The sequence below is a fragment of the Pseudophryne corroboree genome, chromosome 5, assembly GCF_028390025.1.
Source record: "Pseudophryne corroboree isolate aPseCor3 chromosome 5, aPseCor3.hap2, whole genome shotgun sequence".
Taxonomy (NCBI): Eukaryota; Metazoa; Chordata; class Amphibia; order Anura; family Myobatrachidae; genus Pseudophryne; species Pseudophryne corroboree.
In genome coordinates this window covers 633,534,534-633,554,078 of record NC_086448.1, presented here as the reverse complement: position 1 = coordinate 633,554,078, position 19,545 = coordinate 633,534,534, and positions in this window count along the sequence as shown.

The following is a 19,545-nucleotide window of genomic DNA, read 5'->3' as shown; positions in this document are numbered from 1 at the left end:
CAGCGGAAGTTTACCGAGTACTCCACTCACTCGCCCACGTCGACCAATACGCCCACACACTGCCCTAGCGCTGGCGTACTCGACCTAGGGCCCCTGCGACCTGAACCTCTACTTACTGGAACATGTGGGTGTGATCCGAAGAGCACTTAACCCTTTCCAGTAACTATTGGTTGTTGGATAGTTCCCAAGTGACCAGCGAACTTCCCTTAAAATAAAAAATTACACAAATCACGTTAGAATGTACAAATAGCGTTTATGACCCCTCTAGCGTACGCAAATGGTACTGGGTCAAGTTACTAACTAATGCACACAATTACGTGCGGTACAATCGTTCTGCACATAAGCAACTAATCTTATGTGCGGAGCGACCAGTGGAATCGAAAATTGTGGCTGCGAATTCCTTCAGCCTGAGCTTAATGGCCTATATGGGTACCGCACCAACCCTTTCTGGTGTTGTGCTCTTTTACTCTTTATCTATAGCGGACTTCTTAGTCTGCTGTACCTGGACCTCCTGGTCTGTCTGGACCTCCTGGTCTGTGCTGGACCTCCTGGTCTGTGCTACAGTAGACCTCCTGGTCTGCTATACTCTAATGCTCTTTTTTTTTAATGTTTAACAAGGGATGCCTCCCAAGCCACCGTGCAGTCACTTACATGTATGTACCTCACGAGAACTCGATGATTTCCTGTGGTTCAACCCCAAAAATTAGAAACTTATATATATGTATACACACTCTTTCACCTCATATACTCTTTACTTTCGTTTCTGCGCAGAAATCCCTTTCATTCCGTATCGCAGGCTAATCCCGAGGAGTTACAACTAGAGAAGGATCTATTAGCTTAAAAATTTTGGACACTGAGATCGATTTGCTCTATTATCGCGTTGCCTCCTTATCGCCTAACTAAAACAATACTATCGTGTGATTTGTATTATGTGGGCGTACCCAGATGCTCCGTTGCGTAATATACGCTCCGTGCGTCGGCCCTTGCGTCTCGTACACTAGTCCCGCCCTTTGTTAGAGACACGTGTACGCAAGCCAGGTATATCCACAGAAATACAATTAACACGTATATATCAATGTAGATGATCTTTAACTGTAATCATCTACCGAACACCACACCAAACTTCCTTGTATCTTAGGAAAGCCGTGCGCGTGTATTACAAATTACTCCTTAACGTATTAATATTACTTTTAACTACCAATAGCAACACATCTTTCTCAGCACGTTATCAATTGTGAAATGGCAAACAGGAAAGTGATATGTGAAAATACACAAATGAAAAGAAATACAGGTGTGTGCGTGCGTGCGTACGCAAAACAGAAATAAACAGTTTTAAAAGACACTAGCGTATTGTTCTTACCTCCGGTTCTGGATTCCACCAGCACTCCTTCAACGTAGCGAAACAGACACTTATCTAGCCAGCACTACTGTATCCCGATACGAAGGGATACTGCCTTCCCGCCCTTGCTGACAGATAAAGTCTGTGTTCGCTAGTGCGGATATGTGGAGGACGAACGAGCCGCCAATTGATAAAGCTAACTATTCTTATCTTATAACATTCACAATAAATGGGTAAGAGACTTTTAGTTATATCGAAAAGGGGAAACAGTTTACCAGTCATACACTACAAGCTAACATATAATTCTAACAGAATATCTAGACAGAAATATACAATTGCGTCACAATCTTATACAATAACGGAGAGAGAGAGAGTATGGCCAATACAAACAGGGAACAAGTTGATTACAGAGAATTACTTACACACACTGGGAACGATCGCTGCGCCAGTCCTGGTACCAGCTCCAAGTTAGTCAATATGAAAACCGTTTGTGGAGAGTGAGAGAGCTGCCCAGGCTGGCTGATCTTATATACACTGAGTACAGTACACTACAAAGGGACCTATAATCTCATTGTTCATTGGACACAGGAATATCTCCTCGCATCATAACAAAAGGTCATAGGTTAGTTTGAACAGGTGGGCTGCGACTATATCAAACTGCTCAGGTGGGAGGGAATCTGAAGATTCCCGCCGCATGGGTAATGAATCGCAAATATAGTAAATGTCCAGAAAATACTAATGGCCATAACTATACGCAGGAGCGATTAATCTTTACCTAACCAGCACCGGATTGTTTCTAATAAAATGTTCTTTAGTTAGGTACCAGACACAGCTGCTCAAACCCTGTCTGACCCTTCGTACCATACAAAGAGGAATTCCTCTGTCCAGCGACCATTTACATTAAACAAACTTACAGTCATTATTAAGGGGAACATTATCTATAAAACATACTATTTGGTTTTATTATTTAACGATTGAGTCGCCCGCTAGACGCACACAAACTCTACCGTAAATGCACATACCACTCGAGCGCATGGCAAAGGCTCCATCACGCGGCTGCGAGTATCCGCACGCACGGGAGAGAATGTGCACGTGCAGCAGGCACGCGCATGGGGTGGATATATGGCAACGTGTAGCATGATATTTTTCCGACTTTGACAATACCCACAGGAGCAGGAGGTTTATTCAAACGAGCAGTGAACTCCTGCAGATACTGCGCTAGCTGTCTTTGTGTAGACTCTAAGCCCTCCAGGCGTCCAACTAAACTGTTTAGGAGACCTGGAGAAAGACCACCACCTTCGGCCGGATCCATGTGGCCAGTGCACACTGTCAAGAATCTGGTATTTGTGAATCCGGAGTCAGGTTGAAGTCTGTATAGGCTGCTGAGATCTCACCCCAGAGTTGATGCAGTTGAAATGCAGGCTGATGAGAGGAGACAGTAAATTAACCAGGCTTGTAAGTGGGTTATTACTGTAATCAGGATGGTATTAGAAACTCCCCTTGAGCTGGAATCCGATTGGTATTGCAGAAGAGTGTTCAGTAGATTTACCAGGCTTGGACTGGGTTATTTACTGCTCCAGGAATGGAGTGAACTCTTGTATGATGGTAGGAACCGGAACCGGACTGTAAACTGGAGTAGGATCGGATGTTACCAATGTTTGGTCAGAAGGAGAATCAGGAAGTTAATTAGCAGGCTGGAATCATCTGTGCAGCCCAGGAAGGATCAGACACAGACTCAGGAACAGGTGTCAGGTGAATGCAGCTTAGTGAGAAGAAACTGCACCATAGAGGAAATGCAGGCTATTTGAATAGCAGGAGCTCAGGAACTCTTCACCTAGATAAGACTAGGCTAGACAGTGCACTGACGATTTTGCATAGCCAGTGCTGGGAATTTATACCACTGGGTTGGCTGTGAGTGGCTGGAGTGAATCAGGTGACGGAGCCTTGTCCTGGCTGGGCATGGATTGGCTGATTTACGGTCAACTGACTGGGACCAATATGGCAGTACCCAGGCCTCGGTGCTGGAATGCAGTGAGGCCCCGTATCCTCTAGAAAGCATGGCTGACAGTGCTGCTAGGGCACCAGGGAGTGGGCACGGTTGGTCAAAAGTGTAGACTTCATGCTGGAAAACCGTGGCCCTCGATGACATGTAAGGTAAGTGACTCGTCTGCAGGGAAGTCCACGCCGATTTGTGACATATACGCTGTGCAATTGGACCGCGCATTTGTATGTGCGATACGTGGCGCAACGTGATACTATTTTTGCAAGCTTTTGTGCAAACCATGGTATCATTAGCGCCGTGTAGAGCATACGCAAGCGTGATTTGTGTATAGCAAAAAGGGAAGTTTTCGCTGGTCTCTCAGGAAAATCTTCAACGGTAGATATTCACTGGAAAAGGTAAGTTATTCCTAAAACTTCCAGTGAATAGAATCCAGGTAGGGTCCTCACTGGGTACACGGTGGTCACTTTCGCAGTGAGTCATGGCACGTCAGCGGAGAAGGAGCGAGTGAAAGCGCTAGGTGTCTTTCACCGTCTATTCGTGTTGTGCATTGGGGATTGCGTTAGCAATCAAAAAGTCTGCGATGAGATCCAATTGCACAAGCGGTGGGCGTTTGGTAGCCAGGGTTCAGGCTGGAGAGCCACGGCCCAGGGGGTCAGCGAGGTTTATTATGTGTAAGAAATATGGTCCACACACGGAGGCTTTTTGCAAATGAATGGGTACGTATGACTGCTAATGATAGGGCATCATTTCCTGGGGTTGGTGAGTTTGATCCTCAGGTATTGCAGGTGGTATGTCTAACCAAAGTCATACAAGACAAAGAACGGAAATATAAGAACTGTTTGAACTTGTAGCAACAATAAACAAGTAGGAAGAAAAAAAGAAAGCAAGTACACAGCCATATGTAGATGTGGAGGCAGTTACGGCCAGCGTACAAACTATAGAAAATAATAAAAATATGAATGTAACCTATATATGTACTAATGAATGTCGAAGTTTTATTTAGGAGGAGAAGGTGACCTGACTGGTTTCAGCCATGACTGGTTTCAGCCATTTCTCATGCACTCAGAGGAGTATCCAACCGGTAGCTGAGACCGGTGGAACTGATAAGTATGGAGTCATTTGAGTGTGTGTGTGTGTGTGTGTGTGCGTGTGTGTGTGTGTGTATATATATATATATATATATATATATTAAAACCCAAAAATAAAATAAAAAAATCAAGAAAGCAACGTCAGAAATGGAGAAAATCCTGTCCGCACATTAGTATTTGCCAGTAGGAAAGCGGACAAAGATAGGGTAACTCCCGGGTATTTCTTTTAGTTACCATATAAGAAGTATTCATTCCTAGTAATGCCCCTAGTCAAGATGAGCCCGGAAATATTTGTTGGACCATGTACAGACCCTTAATACAGGATGAGAAGGATTGAATGAATACTTTGCATGACCTAGAAGCTTGTTAATTTTTTTTGTCTTTTGCAGTAATGGAAAATTCTCAGTCTGGATAAGATCACTGGTAAACACTAATTCGGCAAATGGGAGGAACGAAAGAAGTGCAACATTACCCTTTGACAAAAAAACCTGCTGAAGTCACGATTGGGCCCCTACAATGCTAAACCCTTTCCTTTCCTTCTTTTTCCTAACAGAAATGGCCCCTGACTAACGTAACAGAGATTTTGTTAAATGTGAAATACATATATTGTACTCCCGATCAGGAAGTACACGGTATGTTAGATACCCTCAAAGACTAATGTTGCATTACACTGTTCTAGATTCATGTCCATCACAGGTAGAGGAAATTCTCTCACAAATAACGGGTTCCCTTTGGACCAAAGATGGACAGGACACTGGATTGATGGCGAATGTAGCCCCAGTAGTAGTACAAATAAAAGGTGGCAGGATAGCTCCAAAAATCCCTCAGTACCCTCTGAAGCCAGAGGTGGAATTAGGAGTATACCCCGTCATAGAACGGCTGCTACAGCAGGGCATCCTAGTCAGGACATCCAGCACAGCCTATAGTCCCATCTTCCCTGTGAAAAAGAGTGGGGGGAGGGGTTACAGGCTAGTGCAGGATCTAAGGGGGATAAACAAGATAGTTGAGAGTCAATTCCCCGTAGGGCCCAATCCAGTTGTCATTTTAGTAAAATCCTCTTCACCTCTACAAACTTATCTGTGACCAACCTCTATTCTGTTTCTCCACAGTTTCCTCTTCATCTTTTGCGTCCACACAGGAGGGTACAATACATGGACCCGATTACAGTTCAAACACTACATGCCTAATTGGTCCTTCAGAGTTCTGCCCAAACCCAGTATATCTCACCAGCACGATGACACCAGTATTACTGCAGTGTGCCTTGTCATGCACAAAGGGTGGAGGATGGATGAGAATACTGGTGAAGGGAAATTTTGTATAGACACTGATATGCCCATTGGTGAACGCAGACCTGATATTTTCTTCTTCTTTCTCTCCTCTAGAGATGATTTTTTCTTTTTTTTGAGTTATGCTCGTGGTACTCTACATTGCAGACACACAACAGTTAAATTAAGATACAAATTTGTTTTCCCTACAGGAAAAGGAGGTCTGGAAGTCGAAGGGGTATGGTTAGGAGTCCCCAGGACTCTGGAGAGATGGACAAGGTAAGCCAGTGGCCCCCAGGATGTATCTCCCAAGCCTAGCTGAGGCTGCATATGGTCTGACTCACCTAGGGTAAGGAAGGTATGTGCAAATTGGTAAGAGCTTACTGGTGTGTACCAGGATTCTCTTCTCAGGCAAGCAGGAAAGCAATGACCTGTCTTACTTGCATGAGGAAGAACATTTGGTAAGGTAGTACTAACAGAACCATCCCATATCTCTCCTGCAGACGGACCTTTTCAGGTAATACAAATCGACTTCGTACAGTTAACACCCTTTAGGAATTATTGTTATGTATTGGTGTGCACTGATGTTTTCTCAAACTGGGTAGAGGCATTTCCTGCTGCCACGGATGCTGCTGTGTTTACTGCGAAGAAAATTGTGCAGAAATTTGTGTGTAGATATGGTACACCTGGGAGTAGGAGCAAAGCTTGAAATTGGACTATTGTGGTCATAGACACTGCCACTAGTATTATGTAGCATCGGAACCACTCCCAGATCTTCACTTAGCGAATCACCCTCTTCGAAATTTTTGTTTTTGTCTTTGTTTTTTTTGTTTTTTTGGAAGACAACCTCATGTCATGATTGATCCGCACAATGATCAGAAATACACCAATGAGGTGACAGTACAGTACCTTATCGAGATGAGCCAGCATTTGAGAACTTGACAAAAGAACTTGAAACTGTTGATTCCTGGTATGCCAAATACTAACTGTCTTCAACATTAAGTTTTTATTTATGGTATAGAAGCAAAACAAGAATACAGAAAAGACAAAAGAGAATAGAATAACAATGGAGCAAATCAATATTATAGGGGGGGGGGGGGGGGGGGGGGTGACAGGACATCCAAAGGCGGTACATAGAACACAAAAAAAATACATAAATCATGAATTTTCTGCAGATAGAGGGCTGTCCGAGTCACAGGGAGGGCTCTGTATGGCGTGGGACAAAGGAGAGACCACCTTATTCTTGGAAATATATGTATGCCATGGGAGCCACTTCATAATAGGGGAGGAGGGGGATGTAGAGTATGCAGCATCCCTGGTTTCCATCTCAAAATGGAAGTGTGTCTTAGAGATAACTTTTGCAAAGGGGGGGGGGATTTCCAGTTTTGAGCAATTGTAGCTCTGGCTGCAAATAGAACGTGACCAAGGACATAGCGAGTTGACTTGGGGACAGTGTCTGGGTACCAGTGCAGCAACGCTAATGAAGGGTCTTGAGTCAGGATGAGGTCAGTGATCGAGTGCATAAGGTCGTAAACTTTATCCCAAAAGGAGCGCACGGCTGGGCAGTCCCAGAAAACATGTATGAGCGTACCTTCATGGTGGCAGAGGCGCCAACAGAATTTAGAGGTGGACGGCCAGATCTTATGTAGTTTAGAAGGGGTGAAATACAGTTTATGTAATAATTGAATGTACATTTCGGTGTGATTAGTACATTTAGAAAGAGAGAAAGAAGAAAGATGAATAGATTCCCACTGCTTAACAGTGAAAGTACAATGGAGATCAGTTTCCCACTGAATTTGAGCGGCAGATCTAGTCGTGGCCATCAGGCTTTGTCTTTTGGTATTTGTCGAATTACAAGTTGTATCTCTTCCAGAGACCAAGGGGCATTCAGGGATGTCAGGGTGTCGTCATCTAATGAGGGGAGAGGAAGGCCATCTAAAAAGGCGGAGATAGAAGCCGCAGAGGGCTGAGGTATAGTAGAATCTTCACGCTGGTTATATAATTTGGCATAAAACTTAGAAAATAAATTCGCAATATCAAGGGGATTAAGGCATGGCTTGCCTGAAGGGGCAATGAGGCATTTGATACGATTACGGGCCTGGCACCTACGAAGTTTGTGCGCTAACGGGTGGCCTTGTTTCCAGCCGTATAAAATTTGCTGCGAAAGCGAGCTAGGGCCGATTGCATACGAACCATGAAAAGCTTCTGGAGTTGGGCTCGCACCTCCTGAAGTTGCTTACGTAAAGCCCGAGTAGGGCGCACTTGATTCTGAGACGCAAAAGACCGTAGAGACAACTCCAAGTCGGCCTGCGTTTTCTTAGAGCGAGCCTTGAGCTGAGCCCCTTTTTGGATGGATGTGCCACGGAGCATGGCTTTCAGAGCACACCAATACGTAAAGATAGAAGTATCCTCAGGGGCATTGGTCTGCATATACAATGATAGAGAGTCAGTAAGGGCCTTCAGAGTCTCAGGATTCGATAACTGATAGTCTGGGAGTCGCCAGGGGCGGGGGGGATGGGGGTGATGCAAACCTATGTTCCAGGACCACAACACAGGGGTGTGATCCGACCAAGTAATGGGGATGATTTTAAGTTTTCGGGTATGCTGGAGAGTCCTCTTATCTAGAAGAATAAGGTCGATCCTAGAGTAACTGTTATGAACTAAAGAAAAGTGGATATAGAATAGAAGCGCTCAACACTCACTGACCCTGTGATCTAAAATTAATAACAACTAAGGTGTCCTTGGGGATTTTTTTGAATGTAAAAATATATTTATTATAATACAGTAAAAATTGTACAATAAACCAAATCTATATATTATCATAAAACCCTTTATCCTCACTGCAATTCTATTGCCAAGAGCTATTCTACATTCACATCAAATTGCAGATGTCAGCTAGATAACTAGCAGCAATATAGTGGTAACAATTGTTGCAATCAGATCTTCAGGCTATCTATTCAACAGTGTTGAGTGTATATTCAGACACAATTGTTACGATGTAAAGAAAAGAATTAATGGATGTAGAATGCACTCACTCGCTCTGAATTCAAGAGCTATGTTATGTAACGTCTCAGAGTTCCAGGAGCCGATGGCAGGTGTTGGTGAAATAATTGATTACCTCTCCGGTAGGTTGGCTGGTCCCGAGCGTCCTCGGGTAAAGCCAGAAAACTCAAATGAAGCTGCATAATTTTGAAGCACTGGCCGTGCTAGCCGGGGTCCCACTGTTAAACCTGCTGTCCCTGGGCGTGCACCGCCCGTTGCAGTCTGTGGGGAAGAACAGGTGTGTGACTGCTGTTGGAGGGAACCCGCTGCAGAGAGAGTACCTTGGTGGAACGCCTCGATCTCCCTGGACTGGCACCGTCCGTAGGATATGTGGGGGAGAGAGACTGCTGGTGACCACTGGCACTGTGCGGAGAGGAAATTCGGCTGTGTCCTGTCCTGGCTATCGTGCTGATTAATCCCGTGGGAAATGTAGCAGAGCCGTCCGGAGAGTGTCAGAGACAATGATCGGTCAGTGAGGCAACCGGGGGAGGAGTCCTCCAATAGGACTCCTCCCCCGGTTGCCTCACTGACCGATCATTGTCTCTGACACTCTCCGGACGGCTCTGCTACATTTCCCACGGGATTAATCAGCACGATAGCCAGGACAGGACACAGCCGAATTTCCTCTCCGCACAGTGCCAGTGGTCACCAGCAGTCTCTCTCCCCCACATATCCTACGGACGGTGCCAGTCCAGGGAGATCGAGGCGTTCCACCAAGGTACTCTCTCTGCAGCGGGTTCCCTCCAACAGCAGTCACACACCTGTTCTTCCCCACAGACTGCAACGGGCGGTGCACGCCCAGGGACAGCAGGTTTAACAGTGGGACCCCGGCTAGCACGGCCAGTGCTTCAAAATTCTGCAGCTTCATTTGAGTTTTCTGGCTTTACCCGAGGACGCTCGGGACCAGCCAACCTACCGGAGAGGTAATCAATTATTTCACCAACACCTGCCATCGGCTCCTGGAACTCTGAGACGTTACATAACATAGCTCTTGAATTCAGAGCGAGTGAGTGCATTCTACATCCATTAATTCTTTTCTTTACATCGTAACAATTGTGTCTGAATATACACTCAACACTGTTGAATAGATAGCCTGAAGATCTGATTGCAACAATTGTTACCACTATATTGCTGCTAGTTATCTAGCTGACATCTGCAATTTGATGTGAATGTAGAATAGCTCTTGGCAATAGAATTGCAGTGAGGATAAAGGGTTTTATGATAATATATAGATTTGGTTTATTGTACAATTTTTACTGTATTATAATAAATATATTTTTACATTCAAAAAAATCCCCAAGGACACCTTAGTTGTTATTAATTTTAGATCACAGGGTCAGTGAGTGTTGAGCGCTTCTATTCTATATCCACTTTTCTTTAGTTTATCAATCTAGGAGTAACTCACTACTCCTTATAGAAGCGCACACACCTCTGACACTTGGGATCTTATTTTCAAGTTATAAGCTATTTCGCTTAATTTATTAGAGGAATAGAGACACATCGGCGCAGCAAAATTTCTCTTCTTCTTTAACTGTTATGAACCGCAGAAAAAAAAGTATAATCTCTCTCTGTAGGGGAAAAGACGCGCCAGGCATCATACAAGTCGAACTCTGCAAGTAGCTTCTTAAAAGCAAGGGACGGGCCCACATCACGAGGAGAGGGGCTAGGGCTTTGCGGGGAAGACATATCCACCTTAGGATCTAGGACTAGATTAAAATCTCCTAACAGTATAAGCGCCCCCTGTCTAATCTTATATAATTCCTCAAGGAGTTCCTGCAGGAACGGGATTTGACAGGAGTTAGGGGCGTACAGAGATACAAGGGTCACTAAGGTGTCATCGATAGTACCAATAAGGATAAGATAACGGCCGTTCTTATCCTGGATCTGTCACTGTAGGGTAAAAGGAGTGTGTCTATGGAACAGTATAGCCACGCCGTTACGTTTAGCGGGGCCATTAGCAGTATAACAGGTGGGGTACCTATGGTTTTGAAAAACGGGGGGATGAAGAAGAAAAATGTGTCTCTTGTAGGGCCACAATGTCAGCTCTATAATTATAAAATGTAGAAAGAGCCAGTCTATGCTTATGAGGGGAGTTGAGGCCTTTGACATTGAGAGAAATAACATTAACCATCAATGAACAGAAAAGCAAAAGCACGTATGGATGCCATGGAGGTACCTGTCTGGGGAACATGAAAAAAGGGAAAGGCACAAAAAGAAGAGAAAAAAAAGGAGTGAGAAAAATCAGAAAAACACAAAAAGAACCCAAAAGGCCCAGTATATCGGGCCACAGTAGGTGCCGCAAAAGAAAAATGCGACAACATAGTTAACTTGTGGGGGGAGGCCATCACAAGCCCCACCCATGGAACCTTATGTATAACAACACATGTAAGAACCACAAAAGATATGCATATAAACTAAGCATGGGAGCATAGGGAATACGTCAGATAACATATACAGATCCGAGAAATAAACAATACTTGTGAGTGCAACATCAGTACCCAGCACCAGTCCAGAAAGTACAGCAACGAAAGTCCCTTCAAAAACGAAAACCCATGTCAGGGACAATCATAGCAACATAAAGAGACAACAGGACCAAAGAACAAAAATGGTCCCGGCATCAGGCATCTGGAATCCAATCAGCAAGAATAGGCAGCGGTATCAAGTCAGTAGAATGTCAGCCCACTTTGGACCAGTCCGATTGCACCGGAGGGCCTTGAGAAGACAGGGGGACCGAGACAGGGATGTTCCGGTCAGTCAAGATTTTGACGCCAGCTTCCAACGATGAGATGACGAAGGTGGAACCATCCCTTCGAACCAGCAGTTTAACCGGGAACCCCCATCTATACTGTATCTCCTGATCGCGGAGGACCTTCGTGATAGGTTGGAAGGATCTGCGTTTGTTTATAGTATGGAGTGACAGATCCGGAAATAGTTGTAGGTTATCCAAGACATCCAAGTCCTCTGCCATACGGGTGGCCTTGAGAATGTCCTCTTTGAAGTGAAAAAAATGGAGAAGCAGGAGCACGTCACGAGGAGAGCTACTGGGAGCGGAACGAGGTTTTGGCAAGCGATGTATCCTGTCAATCAGCAGATCCCGGGCGTCAGCGGAGAGTAGTAATTTTTTAAAGAGGGAGAGGGCAAAATCTTGGAGGTCGTTGGTCGATACTGTTTCCGGAACCCCCCTAATTTTAACGTTGTTTCTACGGGACCTGTCCTCGAGATCGGCTAGCTTGTCTTTAACAGCCGACAGTTCCGCCATGGCCGAGTTGTGAGAGGTAAGAAGCTCGTTGTGGGCAGAGACCAACTCCTGTACTTTATCCTCTAAGTTATTAGTGCGGACACTGATATCGGTCACTTCGCCCGCTAGTTGAGTAATAGTAGACTGGAGGTCGGTGGTGATGTCCGTTCGTAAGGCCTGAAGCATCTGGTGAAGCGTACGGACCGTAAGAGGTGCATCTGAGGCAAGGTCCGGTCCGGAAGCGGAGAGTGTGTAGCGGTGGATGTGGAGATTGCACTGGACTTCCCCTTTGGCACAGGATCAGGGGTACGATTAGAGACAAATTTAATAGGAGGTGCTAGGGCGGATATTTTGGATCTTTTAGGAGGCATAGTGTTCGTCCGAGGAGTGTAATAATAAACAGCAATAAAAATGTCAAAAAGGTAGAGGGTTGTGGTTCTATTTCAGGCAAGGAGAAACGTTAACGGTTCCATGGGTGCAGAGGAGAGACGTCACATGGGCAGCATGGAGGCAGAGAGCAGGCCAAACAACGAGAGTTGCATGAGAGTGCAATGCGTGTAGGACCAACCTGCAGCACCGGGAGTCCAGAAAAGCAGGCGTCCACGCAGCAGCAAAGGGATGACTAGCGTAGATCCGTAGGTTTCAGCCATCTTGGAGTGCAGTCACCCCTCACAGCTGGGTGAGCCCTCAAGTGCCAAACTGAAGAAGGGGCCTGTGTATAATAAAGTGCCCAAGCGGGGAAGCGGGTGCAGGGGGATAGGTGCCAGTGCAGTGGCGCCACTCAGCCAGCAATAGTGAGTATTATCAGCTATACTGCAGCAGGGATCCAGCCCAATTCAGGGGAAGCCAATGCCACTCAGACAGGGAGGCAGGCAGGCAGAGATAGAGCTCCAGATTTTAAAAGAGCTGTACCTCGTCAGGAGGAGGGGTAGGGGGACCACCCGCTCCGAGCGGCCGCCGCTTCCCTCTCCGGCCCCCAAGATCCAAGATGGCCGCCGGGGCTCTGGACCACTCGCCGCAGTGCCCAGCCGGCCTCTCCTCCCCCCTGCAGTGCCGCTGGTCCTAGCGGCACAGGCGCAATGGTCTGGCCGCGGGAGTGCACTCCAGAGATGTGTACTGTGCGGCTGGCGGCTCCAGCCGCAAATCGAGGCCCCGGCTTCTAGGTGGTGGGCAGGCCGCAACCCGCAGGAGCCAGGATACCGGCTCCCAATTCCGCAGCGCTGGCCCACCACTATGAAATCTCCTCTCTGCTGGGGCAGGTACTAATAGAGCTTCCGAGGCACAAGGGGGATAAAACAAGGGTAATAACCCCTGAATTCTAACGGAGCTCACTGCCAGTGCTGCCAGTCAGATCAGCCTCCAGGCCCCACCCCCAAATACTAACTGTCTTGATTGTGAACCAAGAGACTGTGTGATTGTTCTTACGCTCAGGTTGCCTGATAGGTGGGAAGGATCATACCAAGTTTTGTTGACAGCACTATCCCAGTGAAAGTAGCCGAGAGAGAGACTTGGGTCCACGACTCCCATTGCAGGAAAGTCGGTAGTCCGGGAGGAACTCGTAAATGGAGTGAGATCGCAAAAGTATCACCAGAGAGTCTGTTCCGGGAAGACTGAGAGGCGGCACTGTTGAACACTACCTGAGCATACTAAAGGATTACAGAAAGACCAGTCGTTGTAATTGATTTGCTATGGACAAGATTTGTTTTGTTCTATTTATTCTTCCTTCTTTTTCCCGCTGACAAACATTTTTTTCAGGACATTCTATTTTTGCGAGGTTTTTCATGAGGAGTCGAGTGTGGGACTGGAACTGGTTCTGGAGGAAGGCGTGATTTAGTTATAGGGTCCCAGGATTAGCCTATTAGTTTGTTAAATCCAGAGAAAAATCAAAGGTCTACTAGTAGTTACGGAGTTCGGAAGTAACGTGATAGGCTATTGTCTGAGGAATACTGTATTTTGTAGTTATTGTGACCCCATATTTGAAGATGAGTACATCTAGAGATGTCAGTCTAGCAATAAGGTGACAGACATCCATTAAGTGATTACCACTCACTAGTGGGTAAGGTCTTAAACCAAACGGAATGTTGGATGTGCTCACAGGTACCTCTAAGACGAAAAGATGCAGGATTAGTGCCATATTATATTTTTTAGAGTTAGCTGAGGTACTTGAATTACACGGAAGGGGGAGTGGACCGGTGGACAAAGAGTATAATATAACTAGATCCCCTAGTCTTAAGATCCACCAGTACCATAGATAAATCCTTGGTATGTTTAAATCTCACCAATTTCAGGAAATTGGGAGGTAATCAGGAACAATCAGACAATGGCTATTCACACATAGCAGATAAAGAGCTCATTAATATATGTGGAAGAAAGTTTTATGAGTGGCTTTCCCCGAACTCCGAAGGTTTATGTTATCTAGGAAGGACACTACTTATAACCCTTGTTCAATGATGAAACAGACCTAGAATATGTTCCAGAAATGGAAACAATGTTCAGAAAATGATAGGAATATATATCATGAAAATTTTATATGTCACTTTCACGATTTGTTTGTGTTTTCTCCCTCTACCCAGCAGAACCTCAATCGAATCCGAACATCAGTGTACAAAGACGTAGGTACATGTATGTGTGAAATGTTCGTTCAAATCAGACATTATGGGCCATAGCACTGTCCCAGCACTCTATAGGTTGAATGTTGTCCCACACCCAACCAGTGGTCCCGTGACCGCCGAGTGCATATAGAGGATGTCTCGTTCTCCTCCTTGTCTTCCCCAAATATAGTCAAATGTCTGATTTGCGAAATTAATACATACTTGTGTCTAGGTCACCGATTATTGTTTGAAATATTTTTCTTATGTCAATAATTTATGGCAGTTATTGTTTACTGCCAAATGGTGGACTGTCGAAGTCAAAAATATTACATAGAGAGAACATACAGACTCCACACATTATGAGTCGCTATACTTGCGAATACGCACAGCGCGCACCGCAATATATGGTAACATACGCATTTACACAGACATGCCACAAAGATATATTCAACACATATTTCATACAGCACATAAATTGAACATACCAAGCACCAGACATCATAAGATTTTAAATTATATAATGGAGTAACGTCATGTATGTGTATTATTGGAGCGGACCAAGATGGACATGTCGTGCTTGGTGTCAAAGTAACCAGATTAATGAGTGTGTTAATTTGGTGCCTGTGGTTAGATTGTAGCACATTGCAATGAGTAGTTATGATTGAATGTAGGAATATAAAGCCACAATTCTGAATAGGACAAAGTACATTCCATTTAAGGCATGTGGACAGGAAACTCAGGCCAGCCCTTTTGATGTCTTCAAGGCTTGCATATGAACTGACCAATGACTCATCATGAATGAGAAAGTTCCCTCCCCTAGACTAATAAAAAGAGACCTGTGCACGCCCCCAACTCTCAGTGTATTGCTGAACACACACACACACACACACACACACACACACACACACACACACACACATGGCCCTTTTTGTCCCAGATGCTGAGCGAGATGGATTGTTGGTAATAGTTTGCTGCTGTTAGCTGGAGTAACACAGCTAAAGATGGAGGAACTGGAGCGATTATAAAGTGCATTGAGGGAGATGGTGATGTATTCCTGGCCGTGTCTGTATTTTAATTAGTTTGTAATAACTGCTTACTGTATAAACTGTAACCATGTAACTATATATATATACTGTACATTGTGATATATTGAATACATATCCTTTTAATAACAAATATATACATCAATGAGCTTTGGAACTCAGATGAGTGGGTGTATTGTTTTCTCTTATGGGATGTAGTGTTTTTGCGATGTATAGCGCACATTCATAGCACATGGTAATAAGATGCGCAGGCGTCCACAGTATATAATAGAGCTGGCATTTTAAATTTGTTAGAAAATAATTTGACTCGCACAATAGGGATAGCAACATGTGTCAGATACACGGAATAGGAACCACACAGCAGCTACTGGCACACACAGTCACATGTACAATGCAGAAATTATTACAACAACAATAAAACTGCACTGGACTAGCAATACTAAGTAGAGCTGTATATGTATACAGATATAACAATGCACAGTAAATACTGGATGTATATCACAGGGTACTTGTCCTGAAATATCCTTGTAGTAATTTTCTCTTTCTTAACTAACACTGTCTAAACGACATGTAGAATACTTAAGTGTCCTGTAAATGCACAGCTATCACTGACCTGGTTTGAGGAGGTTGTGGACTCGGGGTTTCTTCCGATGACCGGGAAGTGGAACCGCAACTGGGCCGCAGCAGAGATGGCCGGATGTAAGTCTTCCTCATGCAGGATCTGATCGGCGGACAGGAGGCACGTGCGGACGCTGAAGGTCTCCTGAAAGAGAGAACTTGACAGGTGCTGGTAAATCACGAAGGTGCTGGGAGGCACGGAGGTGCTTGGAGGCACGGAGGTACGAAGGTGCTGGAGGCACGGAGGTGCTTGGAGGCACGGAGGTGCTGGAGGCACGGAGGTGCTTGGAGGCACGGAGGTGTTGGAGGCACGGAGGTGCTTGGAGGCACGGAGGTGCTGGAGGCACGGAAGTGCTTGGAGGCACGGAGGTGCTTGGAGGCACGGAGGTGCTGGAGGCACGGAGGTGCTTGGAGGCACGGAGGTGCTTGGAGGCACGGATGTGCTTGGAGGCACGGATGTGCTGGAGGCACGGAGCACTGGAGATCACAGGTACAGTTGAACGATGATACTCAGGCGCCGGAGCACTGCCCGGCGTCTGAATTTAAACTTCCCTCCAGGGCCTGATTGGAGGACGGGCCGATGACGTCACCCGCAGCTCCCGAGGACGTCGGACGTGGAGGCCTGCTAGACGGAGCGCCGGACGCCGGGGACCCGCCAGCGAGGACGGCCGCACGGAGACCCAGCGCGCCTGGAGAGGTAAGTATGAAGACTGCGGCGCCGTGACAGTACCCCCTCCTCTAGGAGTGGCCCCTGGACACTTTCCCGGCTTCGTAGGATGTCTAGCATGGAAGATCCGGACTAGTCGAGGAGCCGAGACCTCAGAAGCCTTTATCCAACTTCTCTCCTCAGGACCATATCCTTTCCATTCATCTCCCTCTCTGATGCGTATAAGGTTATAGGCCCCCCTCAAATCGAGCTTGGAAAAAACATGGGCACCACGAACTCTATCAAATAACTCTGTGATTAGAGGCAAGGGGTATTTATTTTTGATGGTAATATCATTTAAGCCGCGGTAGTCGATACATGGTCTTAACCCTCCGTCCTTTTTTTTCATGAAGAAAAAGCCCGCTCCAGCCGGGGAAGTAGAGGGGCGGATGAATCCCTTGTGAAGATTGGTTTTGATATAGTCAGACATAGCCTGTGTCTCTGGGAGAGACAGAGGATAAATGCGACCCCGAGGCGGCATTTTTCCAGGGATAAGGTCAATGGAGCAGTCCCAAGCTCTATGGGGTGGTAACTGGTCGGCTGCTTGTTCCGAAAACACATCTCTAAATTCTTGGTATGCCTCTGGAATAGGTTCCTCCTCCACCTTAGAAGAAACACGAAGCGGACAAACAGGGGTGAGACAGTTAACGTGACAAAAAGAACCCCAAGACCGAATCTGTGCGGTCTTCCAATCGATATGGGGATTGTGACTTTTGAGCCAAGGTATTCCGAGAACCAGATTGTGATGCATTTCCGGGATCACCAGGAACTCCAAGTATTCTTGATGTAGAGCCCCGACCTGTAGTTTAACTGGAACCGTGCGTTCTGTTATGATACCCTTGGATATCCTAGTACCATTGATGGCTGTCAAGGAAATAGGCCGTTCGATGGACCGTACTTCCAAATTCAGGCTTTGAACACAGAGGGAAGAAACGAAATTCCCCGCAGCTCCAGAGTCCAACAGGGCTTCAAAAGACTTGGAAGTGGCCTTGGTGATTAACGTTACAGGAAGCAAACAGTCCGAAGTGGGAGAAGATTTGGTCGTAACCCCCAACTTGACTCCTCCGGAACAAGCTAGGCCTTCTCGTTTCCCGGACGGGATTTGCAGGACTTGATGAAGTGACCCGCAGCTCCGCAGTACAGGCAGAGCTTACCCTCATGACGACGTTGCCGCTCCTCCGGGGACAATCGGGATCGGTTAATCTGCATGGGTTCGTCTGGACTTGGACCCACCGCTTGCCTTGCAGGAGGAAGCCGGAACCTAGAACGATCCGATCGACTACGTTCTCCTCCACGTTCCTGCATCCGGAGATCTACCTTGACACAGAGGGAGATCAATTCCTCGAAAGAATCCGGAAGCTCTCGAGTGACCAACTCGTCCTTCAGGCGATCAGAAAGACCGTTCCAGAAAGCAGCTCTCAGAGCCTCATTATTCCAACGAAGTTCAGAGGCAATGGTTTGGAAATGAACCACATACTGACCCACGGATCGGGAGCCTTGACGGATGCGGAGTAAGTCAGAAGAGGCCGAGGTCATCCTGCCGGGCTCGTCAAAAATTCGTCGAAAAGACGTGATGAATTCGGAGTAATTGGAAACCAGTGAATCAGAACGTTCCCATAATGGAGACACCCAGTCCAAGGCAGATCCTTCCAGCAGAGAAATAATATATGCTACCTTGGACCGGTCTGTAGGAAAGTTGTGAGCTAGTAGCTCGAAATGTACCTCGCATTGGTTTAAGAAACCACGACAATTCTTAGGATTCCCATTGTAACGGGATGGCGTAGGCAGCTGAAGGCGCGGAGTGGCACCAGCCGATGGTTGGACATTGCTGGAGGTGGCAAGTGGTGCAGCTACCGGAACTGGTGCCGGAATTACTGAGGCTAGAGACGCCTGAATCTGATCCAGACGTCCGGACAACTCCTGGAGGTACTGCATCACCTAACCTTGTGCCGCTTCCTGACTTTGTACTCGGGAAGCCAGGTCCTGGATGGCACTTGAGTCCGTGTTCCGATTCCCCGGGTCCATGGGGCCTGAGTATACTATCACTGACCTGGTTTGAGGAGGTTGTGGACTCGGGGTTTCTTCCGATGACCGGGAAGTGGAACCGCAACTGGGCCGCAGCAGAGATGGCCGGATGTAAGTCTTCCTCATGCAGGATCTGATCGGCGGACAGGAGGCACGTGCGGACGCTGAAGGTCTCCTGAAAGAGAGAACTTGACAGGTGCTGGTAAATCACGAAGGTGCTGGGAGGCACGGAGGTGCTTGGAGGCACGGAGGTACGAAGGTGCTGGAGGCACGGAGGTGCTTGGAGTCACGGAGGTGTTGGAGGCACGGAGGTGCTTGGAGGCACGGAGGTGCTGGAGGCACGGAAGTGCTTGGAGGCACGGAGGTGCTGGAGGCACGGAAGTGCTTGGAGGCACGGAGGTGCTTGGAGGCACGGAGGTGCTGGAGGCACGGAGGTGCTTGGAGGCACGGATGTGCTGGAGGCACGGAGGTGCTTGGAGGCACGGAGGTGCTTGGAGGCACGGAGGTGCTTGGAGGCACGGATGTGCTGGAGGCACGGAGCACTGGAGATCACAGGTACAGTTGAACGATGATACTCAGGCGCCGGAG